The 24,723-nt window shown below is 39.5% G+C and overlaps 1 long non-coding RNA gene across 2 annotated transcripts; it reads right to left on the bottom strand.

Annotated features, from left to right (window-relative positions):
• Positions 1 to 216: 216 nt before the first annotated feature.
• LOC120231249 lies at positions 217 to 24,608 on the bottom strand. 2 transcript variants are annotated; one of them, XR_005528289.1, is made up of 4 exons: positions 24,468 to 24,608; positions 9,434 to 9,521; positions 2,046 to 2,237; positions 217 to 569 (listed from the first exon to the last, which is right to left on the bottom strand). It is a non-coding gene; the product is annotated as an uncharacterized LOC120231249 (long non-coding RNA). The 2 variants fall into 2 exon arrangements; XR_005528290.1 differs by lacking the exon at positions 217 to 569 and adding an exon at positions 1,835 to 1,939.
• Positions 24,609 to 24,723: the final 115 nt, after the last annotated feature.

Genomic DNA, 24,723 nt, shown 5'->3' with positions numbered 1-24,723 from the left:
CGTTTAACTGACTGAGCCATCCAGATCCCCCTACCACCCTTACATTCTGCAAATGACCTGAGGTGGCTCACAATGCCAATGCATTTAAAACATTATATTTGACTAGAAATAAGGACACATGAACTGTAAAACTTCCATATAAACTATACAAACGATAAAAAGGGAAGCTATAAAAGTAGAGTGTCAATTAAGAAAAAGAATGCAACTAAAAACCTATGAGGTAACTACACTATTTTATAAATTTGAAACTTAACTATAGGAGAAGAGCTTCCTAGCATTCAAGGAAAAGGGGAAGGTAAGCAGGTACATTGTTCTTATTATAGAAGAGGAAGCATTCATCTTCTTCAGAAGGAGGAAATGGTCTTCAGAGCACGGGGTTCTAGTAGAAATATTTCTTTTAGAGTGAACAATTCTTCTAATAAACTGGAGCCCATCATTTCATGTTGAAGACCTTTGGTTCCAAGAAGGCCTAAACACAATGTATCCCTCTTGTTTTCACCACCAGTTGAGCCACTTGGTCTACAGCATAATTCTTCATGATCAAACCCAAGTCTGGTCCAGTGAAGAAGCTGTCAAGAGAACAAAGCTGACCTGACAATCCCTAACTGTTAAAAGGCATCAACCATCCCTCCTTTGTCAACCACCAGCCTGGGCTGAATAGAGCTGATCTCACAATCTAATCAAGCTAACACCACTCTCTGCTGTGCCCATTCTGCAGGGTTTTGCAATTGCAAATGGAGACCAAATTTCCATTCAGTACAGAAGGTCGAGGGCTTCCAGAAGGACTTCACTCAGTTGATCTCATGTCTAATGTTCTAGGAATTGATGCTATCTTTTCGGTTTAGTGCTGTCCTTTTCCTATTGTCTGTGTTAAAATGCAAGTGCACGTAGGAGCACAAAAATCACTGATATCTTAGTGGGAATGTGTTTATAAAATGGTACCAATCATCTATTAATTACTTAGGGAGGAAAGTGGCTGTGGAATTGGGAGGGGGTAAGGTGAAGAGGTAAGACAGACAAAATGACCAGTCACCGTGGAGCTTTACGAGGGGAGGGCTTGAAGCTCAGATAGAAGCTCTGTTACTGACCTCCAGCTCAATGTGTTGTAAAGCCCGGCAACTTCCTAGGGGCTGGCATATGGCCCTTGGAAACAAAGGGATCCCTATAGTTTCTTATTAGACCAAAACCACGTTAGTAGGTAGTAGAAAATTAGGCAACCAACAGACATCAATAATTTCTTGAGTACATTGGTTTTGGAGAAAATCTGAATCCAAACAAATGACTATATTTAATTGTTTGTTAATTCCCCACTTAATGGAAGGAGATCATTGTATGCCCAATATTTAGGTTGCTTTGCAAATAGGGTGTGCTTTTGAATTATTGATGGATGACTCACTAGTAAGCCACTTACTCACCCCTTCTAGTTTCCTCCTAATGATCTACTAACACATGCGATGCTGAATTCCTCAATACTTCCTGGTTAGGTTACAGGGCTCCTCAGTCCCTTCAGCAGACAGAAAGCGAAAGAAAGTAACACGGGTTTTTGAGCACCATAGCAGCATTGTGACATATCATTGTTCGGAGCCCAAGAAGAGCTGACTTTCTGTGAAGGCAGCGTTGAGGAGGTTGCTCCTCTGGTATAACTGCAACGTTCTTTCTGGTACAAAATCTCACACACACTCACGTGTGAGGCAGGCACAAGGTGTTCACCTGAGCACACAAAGACAGCTAAACAAATGTGTTTTGGTCCCTCTGGTATACTTTACATCTCCTCTCTGGTAATCTTGGCCACAGAGCTTCCTTGACTGGACCAGGCCCAGCATCCTATAGACGTCCGAGAGAACCAGGAGGAAGACCAGGGGCTGAGGAAGCGCTTTGAAACCTGTCAAGTCATTTTTTGGTTGCACTGGCTTCCTGAGCAGCCTGATGGCTTGGTTTCCTGATGAAAGAGTAGAGTCACAGGAATCAACGGCAAACCGAATCACATTATTGAAACTAGTTTTCTAAACCTTATCCACACCTTATCACTGGGTGTGGGGCACTACCTGAATGAAGTCAGCAGAGGAGCTGGAGGGGAACCTGGAGGGCAGTGTTTATCCATCAGAGGTGCTGGGCTTTGCCCTCGGTCTTAGAGAAGCTCTAATCCAGGGGCTGTAAATGCAGTTGGTCACCTTGGATCATATGGTGATTCAAGAGTGTGATAGGCCCTGAGCCATTTCAGATGACTTTATTCCAATCTGTGAAATGATTAAATACAATAAGAAATATTTCAAGTATAATTTAAAGAGGGAGGGAAGCCCTGGAAGGGAGAGGAAGACACAGAATCGGAAGCAGGCTCCAGGCTCTGAGCTGTCAGCACAGAGCCCCACACGGGGCTCAAACTCACAAACTACGAGATCACGAGCTGAACTGAAGTTGGAGGCTTAACCAACTGAGCCACCCAGGCACCCGAGACACAGCATTCTTACATTGGAAACTTTCATAGTGAAATCAAGAGCCACCAAAGCCATAGAATCCAAGTTTCCATTTCATTCGCCAAATAAACTTCAAGTGTCCCTCAATTCAAAGCCCTGGACAAATTTAGAAAGGCCAGGCAGAATTCCACCATTGGTCTTTCATCCATTCAGAGCTTACAGTATTTGAATGTCAGAGATAACACTATGAAAGTAATGAACTTTGGTTTTTCCCCCTCCACTTGTCTTTAAAATGAGAATTATACAACATCAAGCAGCCACCTCTCTAAGCTCAGGGGACCTTTCTGGGGTGACAGGGATGGTACAACAGAGCTCATCCACCTGCATTCAACGTGATGTAGACAAATTCATCTGTGCATCAGGGCAGCCTCTGGGGAAATGCTCAGTCTGAGGCAGTTTACAAGAATCCTGCTTTTACCATGTAGGTTCCAGATCACCAGACCCTTAACAGTAACGCTATTTCTCCACCGGCCTATAGCAGCAGACAAAAGTCACACAAACAAGTGGCCCGAAGAACAGTCAGGAGTCTGCTGGGTTCGAGGCTAAAACCCAACAGACTGTCACTGAGTTCCCCAAGGGAGAATTCTTGTGGGTGAGAAGCTCTCCCCGAACAAAATAAATTCGATTCTGTCCCTGGGCATTTTGTCTTTGACATTGCGGCTGTACTCAACTTCCTCCTTAGGACAAACATCTGAAGATGCGGCCTGGGATGGAGACAGTCTATTTTTCGCACAAGTTTGGTTTCTGTTTAGCAAACCTCTGGTTGACCCCAGGGCTTCAGGATGTCCTTCGAGCAAAGGGAGACATCTAGTGGCCACTATTTGCACCGTAGAAGAGGCCACCTGTTCATGAAATCACTGTAAGGTACAGAGGTTTAGTTGTCCTGAGGATGAACTGGGGCACTTGGCCAGAAGGGAGGAGAAGGAAGGAGTGATCTGGATAAGGTAACCCCTGAGACCCTGAGTTACTTTGTTCAGATGCTTGACAAGGATCTGCTTGTGGTGGAATTCATTCATTCATTCATTCATTCATTCACTCATTCAACTAACTTATTAAATAGTGACTAGGTACAAGACTCTGCTAGGCCATGGGGACCTCAAAATTTATATATACTGCCTTTTTGTAGCTTAAGAGCAAGACTAGACCAGCAACAATCCATTAAAGGTGATAAGGTGATAAGGACTGGTCGCACTGTTATAGTAGCCCATAGAAAAGTCACTTAAATGAATCTCCAAGTGCGAGAAGAATAAAGGTCTAAACCACAGTTCCCAAACTGGCACCCTGCGGGTCCCATCTGGCTTGCAGATGTGTTTTGTTTGGCCTGTGCAATGTTTTTAAAACTCTGAATTAGTTGCTAACATTTTAAACAACAGGGGATTTCACATGAAAATCCAGACTGCAGCTTCTTTTGAAAAATGGGAAGATCTGACAGCATTGTTTCCAGATTGCTTTAGGGAGATGTTAAACCGAGCTGGGCAGGGACTGCTTAACCTTCCTGTTCCTTCTTTCATGACAATAAAGAATTTACTTATTTCGTTGATGTTTTGGTGGATGTCATTGAATGGGGTACAAAAGTAAAAATTACAAAAATGTGTTCATTGAAAAATCAGTCTCCTGCTATGCCCTGTTCTACAGCCAACAAATCATCACCTACAAAGGCACTCACTCCTATTATCAGGTAGAGATTCGGTGTATCCCTCCCTCACCCCTTACATCAAAATTAATGTCATCCATATGACAAATTTTAAAACAAAATGTGAAACTACAAATGCTAGAAGGAAACAAAAAAGTTATTTTTTCTATCCTTTAAATAATATGTTCATTTGTGATAAAGAAAGAAAGATCATAACTCAGACATCACACACACACACACACACACACACACACACACACACAATTGATATTTGACTACATTAAAAAGTTCTTCATGGCAAAAAATACAATGAACAGCCTCCAAATGTAAATGAGTATCTAGAAAAATATTTTTGATTCATATCATAAGTGACTGTATCTTGAATATGTAAGTAGTTCTTATAAATCAATAAGAAAGAGACACCAGGGGCACCTGGGTGGCTCAGTAGGTTAAGCAGCTGACTTGATTTTGGCTCAGGTCATGTTAGCACGGTTCGTGAGTTTGAGTCCCATGTGAGGCTCTGTGCTGGTAGCATGGAGCCTGCTTGGGATTCTCTCTCTACCCTCTTTCTGTCCCTTCTCCTCTCTTGCTTTCTCTCTCTCTCAAAATAAATAAACATTAAAAGAAAAAGACACATCCAAGGAGACAAATGGGCAAACAGGAATAAACCAAAAAAGAATACAAATAGTTCTGAAATATATTAAAAAGATGAAAAGCTATTTTTCAGCTCCCAGGTGGGAAAAAATTCAAAACAATTGACAACAGTTTTGTAGGTAGGAAGAAACAGGCTGTCTCCTGCTCAGCTAGTGGGTGTATAAACTAGTAGGTCTGTATCAAATTTTAAAATGTGCCTGTCCTTTGGCCTAGCAATTCTACAAGCACGCCTCCTTTTATTGCCCCTCATTTTGCTGCGCTCCACAGATAATGTGCTTTTTACAAATTGAAGGCTGGTGGCAACCCTGAGTCAAGCCAATCGATCAGTGCCATTTTTCCAACAGCGTTTGCCCGTTTCATGTCTCTGTGTCATATTTTGGCAATTCTCACAACATTTCAAACTTTTTCATTATTAATGCATTGGTTATGGTAATTTGTGATCGGTGATTACAGCTTGCTGAAAGTTCAGATGATGGTTAGCAGTTTTTAGCAATAAACTAGTTTTTAATGAAGGCATGTACATTGTTTTTTAGACGTAATGTTACTGGACACTCAGTAGACTCCCGTAGAGTATGAACACAATTTTCATATGCATTGGGACACCAAAATTTTTGTTTGACTTGCTTTAGTGCTCTCTGCTTTACTGCGGTGGTAAGGAACCAGACTGGCAGTATCACCAAAGCATGCCTGTATTTCTAGAAAATAACCTACAAATATGCTCACTCGTGTGCAAAATGGTACCCATACAAATATATCCAGTGCAGAATTAGTTCTAGTATGTGAAAATTATAAGCGGTATAAAAGTCCTTTAATAGATGTGGTGGATTATATTTGTTTAAAATGTGTTATATGCTCAAATCATAAACCTTTTTGTTTTATTTTAAGCAATTGAAATCCCGAAATTGTTACTACAATGTAAACTAGCTTAAGCTAAAACAGAAATTGGTCCTAAAAGTGGGGCAAAAGCTTTCATAAGAGAGATCTGAAAGTATGAGGCATTTGCTCCCGGTATGCCGATAGGAAGCAAGGAAATTTATTGGAAATGAACAGAGGCCATATATGTAATGCAGTGAAACGTTTGTACAAACTCGGAGGGCAGATAACATGCTAACCGAGCTTGTGGCTTTAGGCAAAGAAGTTAGAATCCCTTTTAGTGTAAAAGTGGTTCTCCTGACGGTGCAAGTCTCTTTAAAATATACTTGGCTTTTTATCTATTTTATTCCACCTAACGCTAGGTGCCTGTGATACGATTAATCAGAAGAAACATGTATTTGGCCTTTTTCCTGTGACTGGCTCAGGACTCCTAATTAATCCTTGGAATTAGAACTTTTAACCCCACTGCCCCGATCTCCCTCCTGGGGCAAGAGATGGGTGCTGGAGGTTGAATCAATCGCCAATGGCCAGTGATTCCATCGAGCATGGCTGTGTAATGAAACCTCCATACCAGTCCAAAAGGACAGATTTCAGAGAGCCTCCAGGTTGGTAAACACGTGGCAATTTGGGGAAAGTGGCACCTGTGGAGATGGCACAGAAGCTCCAGCCCTCTCCCCAGCCTCGCTCTGTGCGTCTGATTTATCTGGTAGCTCCTGAGGAAGATCCTCTTGTAACACATTGGTAATCTTGTAAGTAAAACGTTTCTCTGAGTTTTATGAGCCACTCCAGCAAATTGAGCAAACCCAAGGAGGAGGTCGTGGGAACCTCTGATTTACAGTCGGTGGGTTAGAGGTATAGGTAACGCCCTGGAGTTGCAACTGCATCTGAAATGTGGGGTGTGGGGGACAGTCCTCTGGGACTCGCTCTTATCCTATGAAACCCGACGCTACCTCCAGATCCACGGGGTCAGAATTGAGTTAAATTGTAGGACACCCAGCTGGTATCCAAGAATTGCTGGGATTTCTGGAGAAAACCCTCCCCCTGTCCTTCCCCCCCCCCACACACACACAATGGAACTGGATTCAAAACTTTTTTTGTTTTTTTTGTTTTGTTTTGTTTTACAAATAGTTTATTGTCAAGTTGGTTTCCATATAACACCCAGTGTTCATCCCCACAAGTGCCTTCCTCCATGCCCATCTCCCCCTCCCCCACCACACCCATCAGTCAGTTTGTTCTCAGCATTCAAGAGTCTCTCATGGTTTGCCTCTCTCCCTTTCCCCCACTATTTCCCCCCTTCTTCTCCCCCATGGTCCTCCATTAAGTTCCTCCTAATCCTCCTATACGTGCAAACATATGATATTTGNGCAGCACTCTCAACAATAGCCAAAACATGGAAAGAGCCTAAGTGTCCATCAACGGACGAATGGATCAAGAAGATGTGGTTTATCTATATGATGGAATACTACATGGCAATGAGAAAGAATGAAATCTGGCCATGTGTAGCAACGTGGATGGACCTTGAGGGTGTTATGCTGAGCGAAATAAGTCAGGCAGAGAAGGACAAATACCATATGTTTGCACGTATAGGAGGATTAGGTGGATGCAGAACTTTTAATGCCAGTAGCTATGCACCCAGTTCTTTTCCAGACAGATACCTTGAGGGAATCGGGCTTCAGAGGGAGAGGCACACCTTTGGTCTCCTTTCCTGAGCAACTTTTTCCAAAGGAGGGGATTTACTCAGAAGCACCTTAATCATTCCAGCTGTTTAAGCAACAGATTTGGTGTCCATACCCTGACTTGTTCCTTGTCATGAGTCTTAGCTAGAATTAGTCCTAATCACTGAAGGTCCATCTCAGTTTCATAGTTTACCTGTTAGAGGTAGAAATTAGAGAGGTAGGAACATGTTGCATCTTCTGTCTGGAACTTTTGTTCTTATTTTTTCCCTCTTAACACCTGTGTGAGAACTCGTCATTGTTTTCTTGCAACACGAAGTTTAAGCAGGCCAATAGCAGCTAAGTCATGCTAATAACTGGCATTTCAGTTATCTAGCCTTTTTCCAACACCAGTGACTGAACAATCCATCTTTCTTTCATTGTTTTGAGATGCCACCTTCATTAAATATTAAATTCCCATGCATCTTTGGGTCTTATGGACTGTGTTGTTTTTTTCACTCATCTGTGTTTACACAAGAATAAGCTCAACACTATTTGCTGTAGCTTTGTGATACATTTTCATATCCAATATAATAGTTCTCCCTTATCATTCTTCCTTGTCAAATGTTTTTCTTTCTAATCTTTAATAATTTCTTATAGAGGGGCACCTGGTTGGGCCAGTCAGTTAAGCATCCGACTCTTGATTTTAGCTCAGGTCATGATCTCACAGTTTGTGAGTTCAAGTCCTTTGTGGGGCTCTGCATTGACAGCATGGAGCCTACTTGGGATTCTCTGTCTCCCTTTCTCTCTGCCCCTTTCCCACTCACATGCTTGTGCTCTCTCACAAAAACAAATACATAAATAAACATTTAAGAAATAGTTTTATTATTTTTTAATTTTTATTTATTTTTGAGAAACAGAAAGAGAGAGAGACAGAGTGTGAGTGGGGGAGGGGCAGAGAAAGAGGGAGGCATAGATCTGAAGCAGGCTCCAGGTTCTGAGCTGTCAGCACTGAGCCCCATGCAGGGCCTGAACCCACAGACTGCGAGATTATGACCTGAGTCAAAGTCCGATGCTTAACCAATGGAGCCACCCAAGCACCCCATTAAGAAATGATAATAATAATGTTTTATATAAACTTTAGAATAATTTTCCATGTAGAGTTAAAATCAGAGTGTGAGTTCCTCCCTCAAACAAAAACCACCCCCGCCAAATTTATTTACACATTTATTGAGATTTTCTTAAATGTATAGATAAACTTGGGGATAATCAATGTCTTTCAAATGTTGAATTCCCATAATTAAGTATATGGTTTGTTTTTCTACTTGTTCAAATAAAATAAAATATTAAGGAATGATTCTAACAAATATACAAGATCAATATGAAGAAATCTTTCTAAATGTACTAAAGAACATAAAAGAGAATTTTCAGTTACATCCAAAGCCTGTGAGGCATGTGTGAATGCTCACATGTGTCATTAAAATATAAGGGGCACATGGGTGGCTCAGTCAGTTAAGTGTCCGACTTTAGCTCAGGTCATGATCTCATGGGTTCATGGGTTCAAGCCCTACATCAGGCTCTGTGCTGACAGCTCAGAGTCTGGAGCCTGCTTTGAGTTCTGTGTCTCCCCCTCTCTCTGCCCTTCCCTGGCTCGCACTCTGTCTCTGTCTCTCTCAAAAATAAATAAATGTTTTTAAAAAATTAAAAAATAAATAAAATAAAATGTAAAATAAAATTAACCTGATGTTGAGAAATATGTCCACTCAGGATGATGTTCCATTGCAAGTTTATCATGAAATTGCAAAGAGGAGCTTCTGGAATAAATGGGTAAAAGGTATAATTTTGTTTGTTTGTCTTTTCAAATTTGTATTTAAATTCCAGTTAGTTAACATACATACAGACAAACACTGGTTTCAAGAGTAGCATTCAGTGATTCATCACTTACATACGACACCCAGGGCTCATCCCAACTAGTGCCCTCCTTAGTGGCCATCACCTGTCTAGCCCATCCCCCACCCACCGCCCTCCATCAACCCTCAGTCTGCTCTCTACAAAGACACATCTTTAAAAAGAGATAGATTTCTTTCATAAAGAAAGGGTGGCAAGGGAAAGGAGAGAAGACAGGGAGACAAAAAATATACACTCACTTTTGCTGCTCTGGCAATTTCTGGTTATTGCTGTTCCTTCTTGATGGCCTTGGGGTATGATGTGTATTTGCAGACAGCTTCTATTTTCCTGCAAGCAGATGAAATTTCAACAGGCTCAGAGCATGCTCAATTATCAATCTATGTTTGTTGCCCTCCTTTTTTCCCCTCTCCTTTCCACCTTTTTCTCACCTTGACATGGTGGGGGAGGGTACTGCAAATGTTGAAGAGTGAATCCAAAACCTTTCTTTTGAAATATGTGTTCAGTCCCCGGGTAAGCATCGACACTGATTATTGACAATCTCTCCCAAAAGACTTCTTTCAACTTGACTTAACTCTAATTCTTAGACCTCAAAAGCATACTTTTATGTAAAGTATTCTCAAATTTAATGTGTCTTTCACATATTCTGTAAGCCTTTATTCATAAACTTGATCAAACACATTCTCACATGTACACTTTGCAAGCTGGAGACCTAATTTATAATTTTTCATATACAAAACCTTTTAACAAAAACTTAAATAAAAATCCACCTAAATACACATAGAGGATCTGGGGTGCAGTTACTTAAAGTGGGAAAGCAAATTTAAATGGCTCATCAAATGCCTGAACATAATAACATGGCTAAGCAAAAGTATGTTTTCTTTACTCATTTATTATTAGTTAGGGTTCTCTGCAGAAATAGGGCCAATAGGATATATGTATATATCTGCTTGGTAAGAGATTTATTATAAGGGATTGGCTCAGATGATTGGAGAGGCTGAGAAGTCCAAGATTTCCCATCGGCAGGCTGAAGACCCAAGAGAGCTGATGTGTGGTTCCATTCCAAAACCGAAGCCTTAAGAACCAAGAGAGCCAATGGTGTGAGTTCCAGTTAGAAAGCTGGCAAGTTCAAGGTCCAAGTTCCAAAAAGAATCCAAGTCTGAAGGCTGGGAAAGACTAATGTCCCAGCTCTATCAATCAGGTGACAATGTTCTCTCTATTCCAGGGAAGTCGGTATTTTTGTTCTACTCAGGCCTTCACCTGATTGGATGAGGGCTACTCACATTATAGAGAGTAATTTGCTTTATTTAGTGTGCCAATCCAAATGTTAATCTCATTCAAAAACACCCTCACCCTCGTTACAAACTAATCAGCCAGAGACTGTCCAACCCAACCCTCTGGATTTTTCATGCTACTCGTATCCGCCTCCTCGTGATTTCTATCATGTTCTTCAAAATTATAATACTGTACTATTTTGTTGAGACTCATCTATTAACCAGCCAGAAATAGATTTTAAAAAATCAATGAGATATTGGGTGTGGCACAGAAACCATCAGTAAATCAAAAGCTGCCATCTTTGTCAATGGTATGGAAAATTTCTGACACTTCATCTAGATCACCTTAGCCACCCTGATCCCACAGATAGCTCCTATCACTTGGTAGATATCAGGTAGTTGGACACATAATACATGAAGAGCCAAATATTAAATCCAACTGTCCCCAACAACTAGCTAAAACAATATCTAGACCCTTCAGACTCACTCAACAAGCATCGATGCTGTGTTTCACATGACCCAACATTTCAAGAGGTCTCCAAGAGCAACGCCTTTTCAGAGCAAACACATGAGAATGGGGAATACACTGAGAATTATGAATTTCAGACCTTCCCTACATTAAGGCACTTTAAAGAATTGGCTTGCCTACTCGATATAAGAAACAAATTCCAAGAGAAAGAAAAGAAGATTTTTCTGAGAGTAGACTATTTCAGAATGTCTTTGGAAAAGAAGTGGATGATATAGAACAGGTTCCTGAACTAAGAAACAAGGAGAAATGTAAGGATCTACCTTTCTCTATGGTGTGGAGAGAGGGAGCAGTGAATTTCATTGAGGCATAACAATACCTATGCAATTCTGCCACTGACTCATGGAGCCTGTTGAAGCAGCTTTGCCCTGTGGTTGTCCCGCAACAAACAGACCACAATGCTTCCTTCAACTGCCCATCCCCCTGAGCCACCCACTCCTTCCTAGGAGACACAAATAACCCTTGAATGGAAATAACCAAGGCAATTCTACTCATTTATTTCACCTACTAATTTCACATTTATGGAACACACAAATGCCAGGAAATACTTGGAGTGCACTTTCTCAATTATATTTCACACCAACCACCTATGATGGATTCTATTTTTTTCTTCCATTTTATAATGACAAAACCAAAGCTTTGAAAGCCCCTTCACTCAAGGTCACAGAATCGGTGGAAAAGCTGACTGTGGAAATGAAGTCTGTCTACCTTGGGTTTCTGAGCTTTTCCTTATTTATCTTTAAATCATGCCTTAATGCCTCTCCGTCCAAATTTAGAAATCATGAGACTTTAAGTATATGGTTTAAAGCAAACTTTACCAGTCTTGGGATATTTCAAAGGATGAAATTCCTCCATATGTGCAATGCATAACATTTTCTGGACCTATTGGTTTAAAGAAATGCCACTTCAGAGACTTTATTTGGGTCCCAGAACATAAATTTAAATTACTGCTTTAGATTCTTAAAACAAGTTTGACTGTTTGAGGAGGCAATGGGAGCCTTGAGCCTACCTGTTTTGTAACTTTACTCAAAAATCATACGGCTGACATTTTTCCCCTTTTTTCTTTTCCCCAACTTTATTGAGCTGTAATTGACATATACCATTGTGCACATTTAAAGTGTACAAAGTGTTGACTTGACATATGTGTCTATTGTGAAAGGATCACCACAAAATAATTTGATTTCACTAACTCAACTTGAGGACCTCTTGAAAAGATTGAAGTAACAGAGTTTCTTTAATTACAGAGGGACTTAACTGAGCTATTTACTAGTAATCTTACCCTCAAGGGACATACAAATTAATAAAGGACATGGACCAATAAACAATAATAGTGTAATCACCTCACCTGTAAACTAGGGAATTTGGGTGTTATAGAGCTGATGATGACCAGACTTATCCAGATCATTTCATTAACCTCACAACGAGCTGACCTTATACCACATGAAACCGAATTCGGGGGATCTCATTTATGTTGTTACAGCTGCATTTTCTCTAACATTAATATAATACCTAAGTGTTAGATCAGCAGATGCCCAAAGAAGTACTGAGCCCCTAACCCATGTCTGACCACAGAAAATGTATATAAATTGCACCGTTTTGTCAAGCAAATCCACTCTGCATTTCTTCCCAGAACTCCCTGGTGCCTCTCCTATTCCACCATGAGAAGTGGGTAGTGCAGGGGTTAAGAACAGAGGCTCATGGGGACAACTGCCAGGTTTAAATCCAATGCCACTTATGGGCCGATGATGCTAAATAAGCATCATCCCCTGAACTCATCTTAAACCTATAACACCTCATGCCTACCTCAGAGGTTGCTGAGCAGATTAAGTAGGACAATGTATGTAGAAAGCTTTGCTAACAAGTGGCGTAGTATAAATGCTTTTCCAAAAAGTGGCTCCAAAAAAATAAAATAAATGTTTAAAGTGGCCTCCTCCAGTGAATGTCCATTTCCTTCTTCTCCACCTCATCAAGCCCTGCAGTGAATTAAAGGACTGAATCAAGTTCTCTTCTCCATGGCTACTTTCTCCCTGACGATTCTGGCTCTTCATGGAAATGATTTCCTTTAAATAACCAACACCATACACGTAAGCCCCGGATAATAGGTTTATTAGATTCTGGCAACTCTTGAAGAGGAGGTTGGTTGGGGTGGGTAAGGGATAAACAGGCAAGCACAGGGTTGCCCGTGCTGGTCCAGGCTGGCCGGATTGTCAGAGTGTTCCCAAGAGGGGACAAGAGGGGACCAAAGACTACAGTTCTACCTTACGTCCCTTCCTCCTCAATCTATTTTCTAGCTGTGTACTCCAAAGTAAGGCCAGGTTTGGCTGGTTTACCTGTAAATGGAAAGGATCCCATTCTCCCTAGCTGTAGTAGGAAAGGTGAACCAGGCCTCAATTGTAAAACCTCTTTTACGTCCAGATCTGAAATTCTCCTGGCACTCATGCTCTTGGGTGTGGGAGACTGCATCACCCCGAAGCCAGGTGACTGGTACATCTGGCCTCTCTAGAGGCCTCCATACCCTCCAAGTGAACAGGACATGTTGTTCTTGCTTCCCTCCACTCCCTCCAAAATCTGGAATCTCTCTCCAGTCAGGGTCATGAGCCAACAGCTACTAGAACCCAGGCTGCCAGCAGGGCAGTGCCCGGGGCTTGCTGATGTAAACACTGCTGAGGAATGACTGAAGTTTGGCTCTGTCTGTCCTTTCTGTGCTATCTTCAGCCAAAGGCCTGCAGGCTTTCATGTGAACAGTGTTAAACAACAACATTATTCTTCCTTCCTGCCTCAACGGCTACCCCTCCTTCTGGCTGCTGTCTCAAAAGAAAGAACCAGCAAGGACTGAAGAGCCCCTGCCCTTTAGACCTCTTATAATTGGGGAGGATTCTGGGAAAGACAGCCAGCTTCCCTACATTCTTTCATACTGGCCTGGTGACTAATCTCAGGGAGAAATGACAAACAGACAGAAGAAGGGACTGAGGACTTCTTCTGGCTGGGGAAGAGGGGGACTTGTGAGCCAAGAGTTATGATCCAATCTGTAACCAGGCAAGGTCCATCTGCCTCCAGGTCTGCCCTAAACATTACAGAAGAAGGTCCCTGGTGAGAGTGGCCATGAGCCCAAGGCCAATGCTGTACCTCACACACAATGGGAAGGCAGCAGTCTTCGGAGGCCATTATCAAGGCACTGCATACAACTACATAGGTTGTATCTTCCCCCAAGAGTGCCTGGCACAGTAGAGGCTGAAACTCAGCCAGGTCTCCATTTGCCAAACCATTGTATTATCTCAAAATATAATGCTCAAAGTGTCCAGGTATCAGTAGCAAATCATTTGTCATATCAGGAACTGGAAAGATCATGAAGTGAATAAAAAGAAGCAACCAACAGATACCAACACTGAGATGACAGAGGTGTTAGTATTATCTGACAAATATTTTAAAGCAGCTATAATAACAATGTTTCAATGAGCAATTATAAACATGCTTGAAACAAAGGTAAAAGTGAAAAGTCTTAGCAAAGAAATAGAAGATATAAAGAAGAAGCAAATGGAAATCTTAGAATGGAGAAGTAAAATAACCAAAATAAAAACCCAATGTATAAGATAAGTAAGTACTAGGGATGTAATGTTCTTCATGAGAACTAGAGCTAACACTGCTGTATGATATGCAGGAAAGTTGTTAAGAGAATACATCCTAATTCTCATCACAAGAAAAATTTTTCTCCTTTTTCTCTTTTTCTCTTTATTTCTCATATAGCAGTACATGAGACAATAGATGTTAGCTGAATTTCTGAGGTAATTATTTCACAATATATGTAAATCAAACAATCATGCTATATGCCTTAAATGTATACAGTGATGTATATACATGATTTCTCAATAAGACTGGGGGACAACACTCAATGTATAACTTCACCAGTAAAATAAAAGTCACCAGAGAAAGAACTGATGAATTTGAAAGTATAACAATAGAAATTACCCAACTTGAACAACAGAGAGAAAATAGACTGGAAAAAAATGAACAAACTCTTAGTGACCTGTGGGACTATAACAAAAGATTTAATATTCATTGTAGTCATTAGAGTCCTCAAAAGAGAGAAGAAAGCTGGCAGGGCTGAAAAAGTACTTAAAATGACAGAAATATTTCCAAATTTGAAAAACTAAAGAAGTTAACCAAATCTTAAATAAGAGAAATCCAGACAAATCCACACCAAGAAACATTAAATTCAAGTATCTGAAAACAAACACATGGAAAAAATCTTCAAAGCAGTTAGAGAAAAATGATATTTTTACCTGTAATGAGAAACAACTAAATGACAGTTAATTTTTCATCAGAAACTATGAGACCAGAAGGAGACATTCTTCAAGAATTGAAAGAAAAGAATTCCTTACCCAAAAAATTATCCACCAAGAATGAAGAGCAAATCAAGGTATTCTCAGATGAGAGAAAACTAAGAAAATTTATCAATAGCAATCCTACCCTAAAAGAATGGCTAAAAGAAATTCTCTGAAAAAAGATAATAAAGCAAAATGTTTAAAAAAAAGAAATTCTCTAAATAGAAAGAAAACAATAAAAGAAGGAATTTTCAGGGGTGCCTGGGTGGCTCAGTCAGTTGAGCATCCAACTTCACCTCAGGTCATGATCTTGTTGTCCATGAGTTTAAGCCCCACATCACGTTCCACTTTGACAGTGCTGAACCTGTTTGGGATTTACTCTCTCTTCTCTCTGTCTCTCCCCTTCCCCCATTCATGCTTTCTTTCTCCCTCAAAATAAATAAATAAACTTTTAAAAAAGAAGAAGGAAACTGGCAAGCGAAAATATGCATAAATACAGTAGACTTTTCTTCTTTTGAGTTTTCCAAACTATATTTTAAAGTTGAAACAAAATTATACTGTTATTTGGTGTGGTTCTAAAGGTATATGGAGGAAATATTTAAGACAATTATAAATGGAAGAGGGTAAAGAGATATACAAGGAGGTAGAATTTCCACACTTAACTACAACTAACACCAGTAGAGTGTATTATGTATATATACACCTCATACAATCACTAAAAAAGCTCTACAAAGAGACACACTCAAAAGCGCCATAAATAACTAAAAAAAAGAATTATAAAAATATTCAAGTAACCCACAGGAAGGCAGGAAAAACAAAACAGAATAATGATTAGGCAGAGATAATAAACAAAAACCAAAAATAAAATGACAGGCTTGAACCCTAACATATCAATGCGTTACCTTAAATGGTCTGAAACAAATGGTCTCAAAACAGCAAATAAAGGACAAAGATTGACAGGATGTAGTAAGAATCATGACCCAATTATATGCTATCACAAGAAACTCTTTTCAAAATATAATCAGATGGGCAGGTTAAAAGTAAACGGACATTATAGAATCAGGTGAAAAGAAGGAGGAGGAGGAGGAAGAGCAGCAGCAGCAGGAGTGTCTATATTAGCATAAGATCAAATAAAGTTCAGAGTAAAGCAATTATCAGAGACAGAGAAAGGCATTATGAGGTGATAAAAGGTCAATCCACCCGAAGACTTAACAATCTTACATGTATATGGACCAAAGAACAGAGCTTCAAACTATGTGAAGCAAGAACTGAAAGGAGAAATGGACAAATCCACAATTATAGTTAGAGATTTCAACATGCTTCACCTAGCAACTAATAGAACAACTAGACAGAAGAGCAACAAGGATATAGAAGAACTCAACACTATCAACAACAGAATCTAATCAAAACCTCTAGAGCACTCCACTCCACAACCATAGAATATACATCTTTCAGGTGCCCATAGAACATATGCAAAGATAACATATCCTGAACAATAGGGCAAACCTTCAAAAATTCAGGACTGAAATCATACAGAAAATGTTCTCCAATCACAACATCATCAAACTAAAAACCAATAACAGAAAAATTACAAGAAAATCTCCAAACTTCTAGCAATCTAATAGGTTTTGAAATAATACCTGGTTGAAAGAGGGAGTTATCAGGGAATAAAAAAAATACATTAAACTGAGTGAAGATTTGAAGAAATAACATACTAAAGCTTGCAGGACAAAGTGTAAGCAATGCAGAGAGGGAATTTTATAACACTACATCAATACTTCAGAAAAGTGGGATGAGGTGCCTGGGTGGCTCAGTTGGTTAAGCATCTAACTTCAGCTCAGGTCACAATCTTGCAGTTTGTGAGTTCTAGCCCCACATTGGGCTCTGTGCTGACAGCTTAGGGCCTGGAGCCCACTTCAGATTCTGTGTCTCCCTCTCTCTCTGCCATTTCTCTGCTCACACACTCTCTCTCTTTCTGAAAAATAAATAAACCTTAAAAAATAGGAAAGTGGGAAAATCACAGATCAATATTCTAGGCTCCCACCTCAAAAATCTAGGAAAAGAAGAGCAAAATAAAACAATTGTAAGGGAAATAATAAAGATAAAAGCATAAATCAATGGGACTAAAAACAGAAAAATAATAATGTCAATGACACAAAGACCTGGTTCTTTGATAAGATCAATAAAACTAACAATCTATAGCAAGACTGGTTTAAAAAATAACAGAATCCTCAAATTACCAATACTAGGAATGAAAGAAGGGATATCATTGGAGATATTAAAAGAATAACAAAGTAATAAATAATAATAATAATAACAATGCAACACTACAAACAACATTATACCCATAAAATTGACAACTTAGGTGAAATGGACTATTTTTTAAAAACCACCACAACTCACCCAGTATGAAATAGGCAATTTGAATAACCCCATAAGTAAGGAAATTGAAATTATAATTTAGAAACTGCCCTCCCCCATGAAAAATCTCCAGATCTAGATTATTTCACTGCAGAATTCTACAAAACATTTAAAGAAGAATTAATATAAATTCTACAAAATCACTTCCAGGAAATGGAAGAAGAGTGAACACTTCCAATTTGTTTAATAGAGATAGTATTACATGGATGAAACCCAGACAAATACACAGATAGACAAACACAGAATTTAAAAAAAAAAACAAACAACTATAGACCAGTATGCCTCATGAATATAGACAAAATTCTTAACAAAATATTAATAAATAGAATTCAGCAAAATAGAAAAAGAATTATATATAATGACCAAGTGAAGCCTATTCCAGGAATGTGAGATTATTTCAATATTGAAAAATCAATCAGTGTAACCTACCATATTAACAAGTGAAAGAGGAAATATCAAATGATCGTATCAATTGATGCAAAAAACATATTAAAGTTCAGCATCTATTTGTGATATTAAAAAAGCCTCTTAGAAAACTGTAAGAGGGATTTCCTCAATTTGATAAAGAACATCTACAAAATGTCTACAGCTAACAATAGCCTTAATAGGGAAAAACTGAATGCTTTTCTAAGATTGGAAACAGAAAAGTAGATCCACTCTCATCACTCTCGCTCAGCATGATGCTTGAAATTCTAGCCAATGCAAAAGGGCAATCAAGGGAATAAAAGGTATACAGACCAGAAATTAAGAAATAAAACTGTCCCTATTTGTAAGTAATATGATTGCTTACATAGAAAATCCCAGGGAAACTAAAATGAACACATGCCCGTGCGCATGTGCACACACACACACAACGGTTTGAACTAATATGTACATTTAGCAAAGCTGCAGACTTCCCATGTAAAATCAATTGTATTTCTATATATTAGCAATTGCATTCCCAGGCATTTGTGTAAACCTATGGTCACACAAAAAGCTGTATGTGAATGTTCATAGCAGCTTTATTCATAAATAATATGAATGTATTTATATTCCTATAAATTCATATTTATATTCACTCATTTGGGTGGCTCAGTTGGTTAAGCATCCGGCTCTTAAGTTTGGCTCAGGTCATGATCTCACAGTTCATGGGATCCAGCCCCACATTGGGGCTGATAGCAAGGAACCTACTTGGGATTCTTTGTCTCCCTTTCTCTATGCCCCTCCCCTATTTGAGCTCTCTCTCTCTATCTCTCTCTCTCTCAAAATAAATAAGTAAACTTAAAAAAAAAATAATGGCCAAAAACTGGAAACTCAGATATCCTTCAGCAGCGGAATGGTTAACAAACTGTGTTGCACCCTACCATGAAATACTTCACAGTAGTGAAAAGAAACAAACTCCTGATACCTGCAACATCCTCTGAGGGAATTTCCAGAGAATTATGCTGAATAAAAAAAGGCCAATCCTAAAAGATTATATACCATATAGCTGTATTTACGTAATATCCTCAAAATGTTACAATGATAGAAATGGATAACAGATGAGTGGCTTCAAGGGCTTAAGAAAGGGGTGTGGGTGAGAAGGAAATAGATGTGACAATAAAAGGGCAACATTAGTGATCCTTGTGATGAGAGAAGCATTCTGTATCTTGACTGTATCAATGCCAGTATCTATATTAGACGGTGATGGTGACCTGTAGTTTTGCAAGATGTTTACAGTTACCATTAGGGGTAAAAGTATGTTGGATATCCCTACTGTTTCCTACAACTGTAAGTGATTCTACAATTCTACATCAAAATTAAAAGCTTAATTTTAAAGAAAATTAAAAGGGCACATCATGCAGCAATGCACGGTAAATAGAGTGTCCGCTAAGCTTTTAAGAAAGCAAACAAACAAAAGTCATGCAAACAGAATTCTACCCAGTTCTGTGGGGTTCAAATGAGTCATAATACCACTCTGCATTCAAGCAGAGGAAAATTAGACCCCACCTATTGATGAGGGCATAACAAGGTCACATTATAGAAAGGCATGTGGAATGGGAGATGTGGCCATCTTTTGAAAACACAATCCCAGAGTGTTATTTACCACCATTTTCTTTTTTTCCCCCCTTTTGGAAAAGGGCTGGAGAATAAATGAGTGGATCCTTTTATCCTATTTTTATCATACCCCTTCTCCTTCATAACTGTTCTCCAGCTCCCTTTATTTAGGTTTCTGCTTTCTTAGACTGTTTTTCAAAGACTTCTTGATGTTGACATGGTTGGCTGGAGACTTCTGAATGTTAATTTTGGGATGTTAGAACATATACAAATAGGTACTAATGGTAGGTCTAAGTTTACTCAAAAAAAATTGTTTCTGAAAAGGTAAATTGTATTTTGTAAATTAAGTTATCTCCTAAAGTTCTTTAGGAGACTGTATTGTTGAAAGAATTTTATAATCAACTTTAATAAATGCTTTCATACATCTTTCCTGAATTTATAAGTTAAATCATCCTAAGTTCATCAGTTCTGCAAAAAACAAAGGGTATCCTTTACCTATTTGGCAAAAATTTGCCAACTATTTCCTTTAGGATACGATTTCTGTTTCCAACTCTAAGGGTCCCTCCATCTTTGTGTATATCATAATAATGTGAATTGTTTTTCTAACAGCAGTGAAGAATTTGGGCAAATCCATTCAAAATTCTTGGTTAAGTCCTTACTGCTGAACCTACTACCATAAACTGGAGATGGTGACCCTTTTATAATCTATCAGCTGTTAAATAAATAGATGAAAGGTCTAGAAAAAGTGAAGGAAGAAGGTATGTTCTGCTTAAGTAATGCTACTTGTTCAATCTATAAGACAAACCAAAAACCTAAATATGATTTTTTTTTGCTTAAAACAATGATTTAATGGATGAGAAAGGTATTTTGTGTCTTTGATACCTATAATTAGAGATAAGGTTTTAATTTTTTTTAATGTTTTATTTGTTTCTGAGAGAGAGTGAGAGAGAGAGACAGTGTGAGCAGGGGAGGGTCAGGGAGAGAGGGAGATACAGAATCTGAAGCAGGCTCCAGGCTCTGAACTGGCAGTCAGCACAGAGCCCGATGCGGGGCTCGAACCCACGAACCGTGAGATCATGACCTGAGCTGAAGTCGGACACTTAACCGACTAAGCCACTCAGGCGCCCCAGAGGTAAGGTTTTAACTGCAATTATCCTTGGGAGAGAAACTCACTAGCTTGAAATCACACTAATAAATGACTACTCATTCATTATTTTCTGAGACATTTTGGGAGGTGGGCTCTGTATATGTGGACCAGGTGAAGAACTTTAATAGCCCAAAAGAGAAAGGTACATCACACAGGGAGTTACGAACCATAGCAAGGGGAAGCATGGACTTGCACAGAAACATCACAATTTCCCCTTTTAATCGATTCTAGGTCCCTTAATATGTGCCCACGAACACATGACTCATCAATCTACTTGGCCTATGTCTTCCTTCGAAGCTTTTCACTTCTACTTTAAACAGAGTCTTTAAGTTGGCAGCTAAATATTTGGGGACAGAGAATATTTGAGGTGGAAAACACTTAAGAGAGAATCATGTCCATGCCCTCAGACTCTGGACATCCTCCACTGCACACAGAGAGAAGCTGAAAACATGAGGAAAGCTTAGCCAAAAGAACAAACTCAGGGATTACACTGATCTTCTTAAGGTAGTTGAAAAGTTCTCCTGTGAAAGGGATATTAGGTTTGTTCTCTCTCAACTTGGGGGATCGAAGTCCAAAAGCTTGCTAGAGGTCAGCAAAGTTGTGTTACTAGATGTACTCACTCAGGGGCCAAGCAGCCACTTAGCCTGGATTCTCTCTATGGGTTTCAGCCCACAAAGAATTGTAGGATTTGATAACTTCGGGTTTTCTTCCTACCCTGGGATTCTAGAGCTGTGCTATCCAATAGGGTAGCATCTATCTATAGAGCTCCTGAAATGTGGGCTTGTCAAGTATGTAAAATACACACCAGATTTCAAAGACTTGGTACTAAATAATTATAAAACACCTCATACTTGTTATATTGATTATATGTTGAAATAATAATATTTGAAATCAATTAGGCTCAAGTATATTTTTAAAATTAAGTTCACCTGTTTCTTTTTATTTTTGTGGAATGTGTCTCCTAGAAAGTTTTAAATTACATATCTAACTATGGAGCTAATATTATATTTCTATTGGAGAGCAGTATTCTAACTAATCTGGGGCTTTTTCCCAACTTAAGGCCTCATACTTTCCTAAAATTGCATGTCTTCCAACCAAACACGGCATGACCCTTTCCCACTTCATGCTTTGAAATTTATTCTAGACCCATCCTTTGGATAAACAATACTGGCACAGTATGACATAGTTTCAAGAACAAACTTATGAATTTTCAATATGAATGGGAAAGATAGAGATTCTCTAACCCTCCTCCAATTACTTATTAACATGGATTATAAGATCGGAGAGTTAGTATTTGATTTTGAAAAGAACATCTGGCTCAAGTTGAATTTCAGAGGTGTTAAATTTGAGCAAAAGAAACAAATTGACATGTAAGTAGTCAGGGATCATGAAAACTAGTGATGTGAGAATCACAGTAGAATGGGGGCACCTGGGTGGCTCAATGGGTTAAGCATCTGACTTCGGCTCAGGTCATGATCTCACAGTTCATGAGTTCGAGTCCCACATTGGGTGAACATGAGCCCTGCTTTGGATGAGCTCCCCTTCTTTCTTTCTCTCTGTTTCTGGCCCTTCCTCACCTGCACCCTCTTTCTCTCTCTCTCAAAAAAAAAAAAAAAAAAGAATCACAGTAGAATGATGCAATCAAGTTTTTATGGCAGATAGTTAGAAAGGATGAAAGTTTCTGGGTAGAGCAAGAACCAAGATAATTAGCAATTTTGAAAGGCCGGTTTTTGGCAAGGATTTGCAGGCAAGCATCTTTGCCTCCTTACCCTACTCTGTACAAAGACATCACCAAAACCCACTGATAAAAATCCACAGCTGGGCTGAAATCTTTCTACTGGATGGCATGTGTAGATCCTCAGTTTCCTCTTTTGTAAATGAACCCTTGCACCCAGAAGTTGTTGTAAATGTTAAATGAATGTGGTAAATATGTAAATATTGTATGTAGAATGTACCCAATACAGACTAAGTGCTCAATAAATAGTGGTAGATATGATGTATCTTTCCTCTGTCCCCTTTAGGCAAATATTCTCCAAAGGTAGACCTGAGGATGCGACCCTTGCAGCTACCAATGAGTGGACCTGTGCTTCCGAAAAGTAAAACAGCACACACCCCCATTCAAGTTCGTTGTGTTGCTAGTACATACAAGTCAAATACAAATCCATCTGCAAAACTTTTCAATTCAAATTGCTGAAGTGTTCTCTAACCAAAATATTAAAGAACATTAAAAGCACTTACCCTGACAGAGCTATTTTAATTTTGACTAAGAGCAGGGTATGTTTCTGCTACCTAACCCTCAGGAAACACGCCATAAATGCTCAGTAAGAGAAAAATCATATTCTTGATTATTAAAAATATCAGGTAAGCCAAACGGCTTTTATTTCCTTTCTCATAGCAGATTTATCTTCTAGGGGAAAAACTCTTCAGTTATCAGTACTTGAGATTTGTAAGTTACCCTTATCCAACTAGAAATGCTAAGAGTTCATTCATTCGTTCGTTCATTCAGAGGAACATTTATTCAATTCTGGCATGGTAAAAAGAGCTGAAACAAAAATGAACAATGTTGGTGATCGAGGGCTAGAGATTCCATGGATGAAGAATGTAAGAGTACCATGAGACACAGAGGAGAACAGTTACACCCAGAGGTAGGAGATAGGTAGTATTCAGGAAAAGCCTCCTAGTATTCAGAGGTGGAATAACCCTGGTACTGGGTCTTAAAGGAGATATGCAGATAATGTGGCATTGAAGTGGTTGAGGGTAGAAGTAAATGGACCAATAATAAGTACGGGAAATCAGAAAAGAAAACAAAGCCTCTTTCTGGACAAGGTGAAAAGACAGTATATGTATGCGTGGTGAGTGGAATATAAAAGATTTAGGTGAGAGGCAGACAGGGAGAACAGAGGAGTAGGCTTGGAGATATGTTATCAGGCTTTATTGGTCCCACTAAGGAGTAGAGACCTAATCCTAAAAGCAATAGGGAGTTATTGAAGGAAGTTCGCTTCAGCTGCTTTGGAGAGATGCACTGCAAAGCGAAAAACTGTGGGCAAGAGCATTTGCTCTTGGGAAGTTGAGAGCTGGGAAAAAGACCAGCAGATATACCAGAGACGCTGAAAAGGTCCAGTGTACAAGTCTGGCAACTGATTGGCTATCGGAGTGAGAGGAAGAGAGAAAGCTAGGATAACCCTCCCCCGTCCCCACCCCCAACACAGGATTCTGACTTGAGTAAATAGATGGATGGTGCTATCATTTCCTTGATGGGGTAGGGAAGGAAGAACTGGTTTTACAGAAAAGGTAAGTGCAATTTTGATTATATTGAGTTTCAGCTGCCTACATGTGACATCCAGGGAAAGAGATCTTCTTGAAGGAAACAGTTGGGACTTAGGGGCAAAGTCTGAGGGGAGTGAGGAAGGTTTAGGGGGGCAGATGTGGAAGTGACAAGAGGACCACTGTCGTGCTGATTGGAACTAAACCCTCTAAACGAACCAGAACGTTGTCAGAAACGAACCAGGAATTTGTTGAGGCTGCAGTCCCCCGGGGGGTGGTTTTCCTCTGACGAGATAACCAACTTACTTGGAGTTTCTTTGCCCTTTATTTTTCACACTTCTGTGTTCATTTTAATTAGATTGGCCTTTATTCTTGTGAATGATCATGGAAGATTCTAGGATGAGGCATGTCACAGCACGCAATAACGCTCCTCTCATTTCTCCCTGCGGATCGAGTTAGCAGCCCCCCCCGAGAGCTCATCATCACTCTGTCTGCTGAAGTGACTCAACAATTCTTGCGGTGCAGAATTACCGTAAGCCTGGGCTGGCAATCTGTGGAGGTT

Source organism: Hyaena hyaena, unplaced genomic scaffold (genome assembly GCF_003009895.1).
Source record: "Hyaena hyaena isolate Hyena2069 unplaced genomic scaffold, ASM300989v1 scaffold_55, whole genome shotgun sequence".
Lineage (NCBI taxonomy): Eukaryota > Metazoa > Chordata > Mammalia > Carnivora > Hyaenidae > Hyaena > Hyaena hyaena.
The sequence above is the reverse complement of the archived record's forward strand: the minus strand, read 5'-3'. Positions and strand labels throughout refer to the sequence as shown.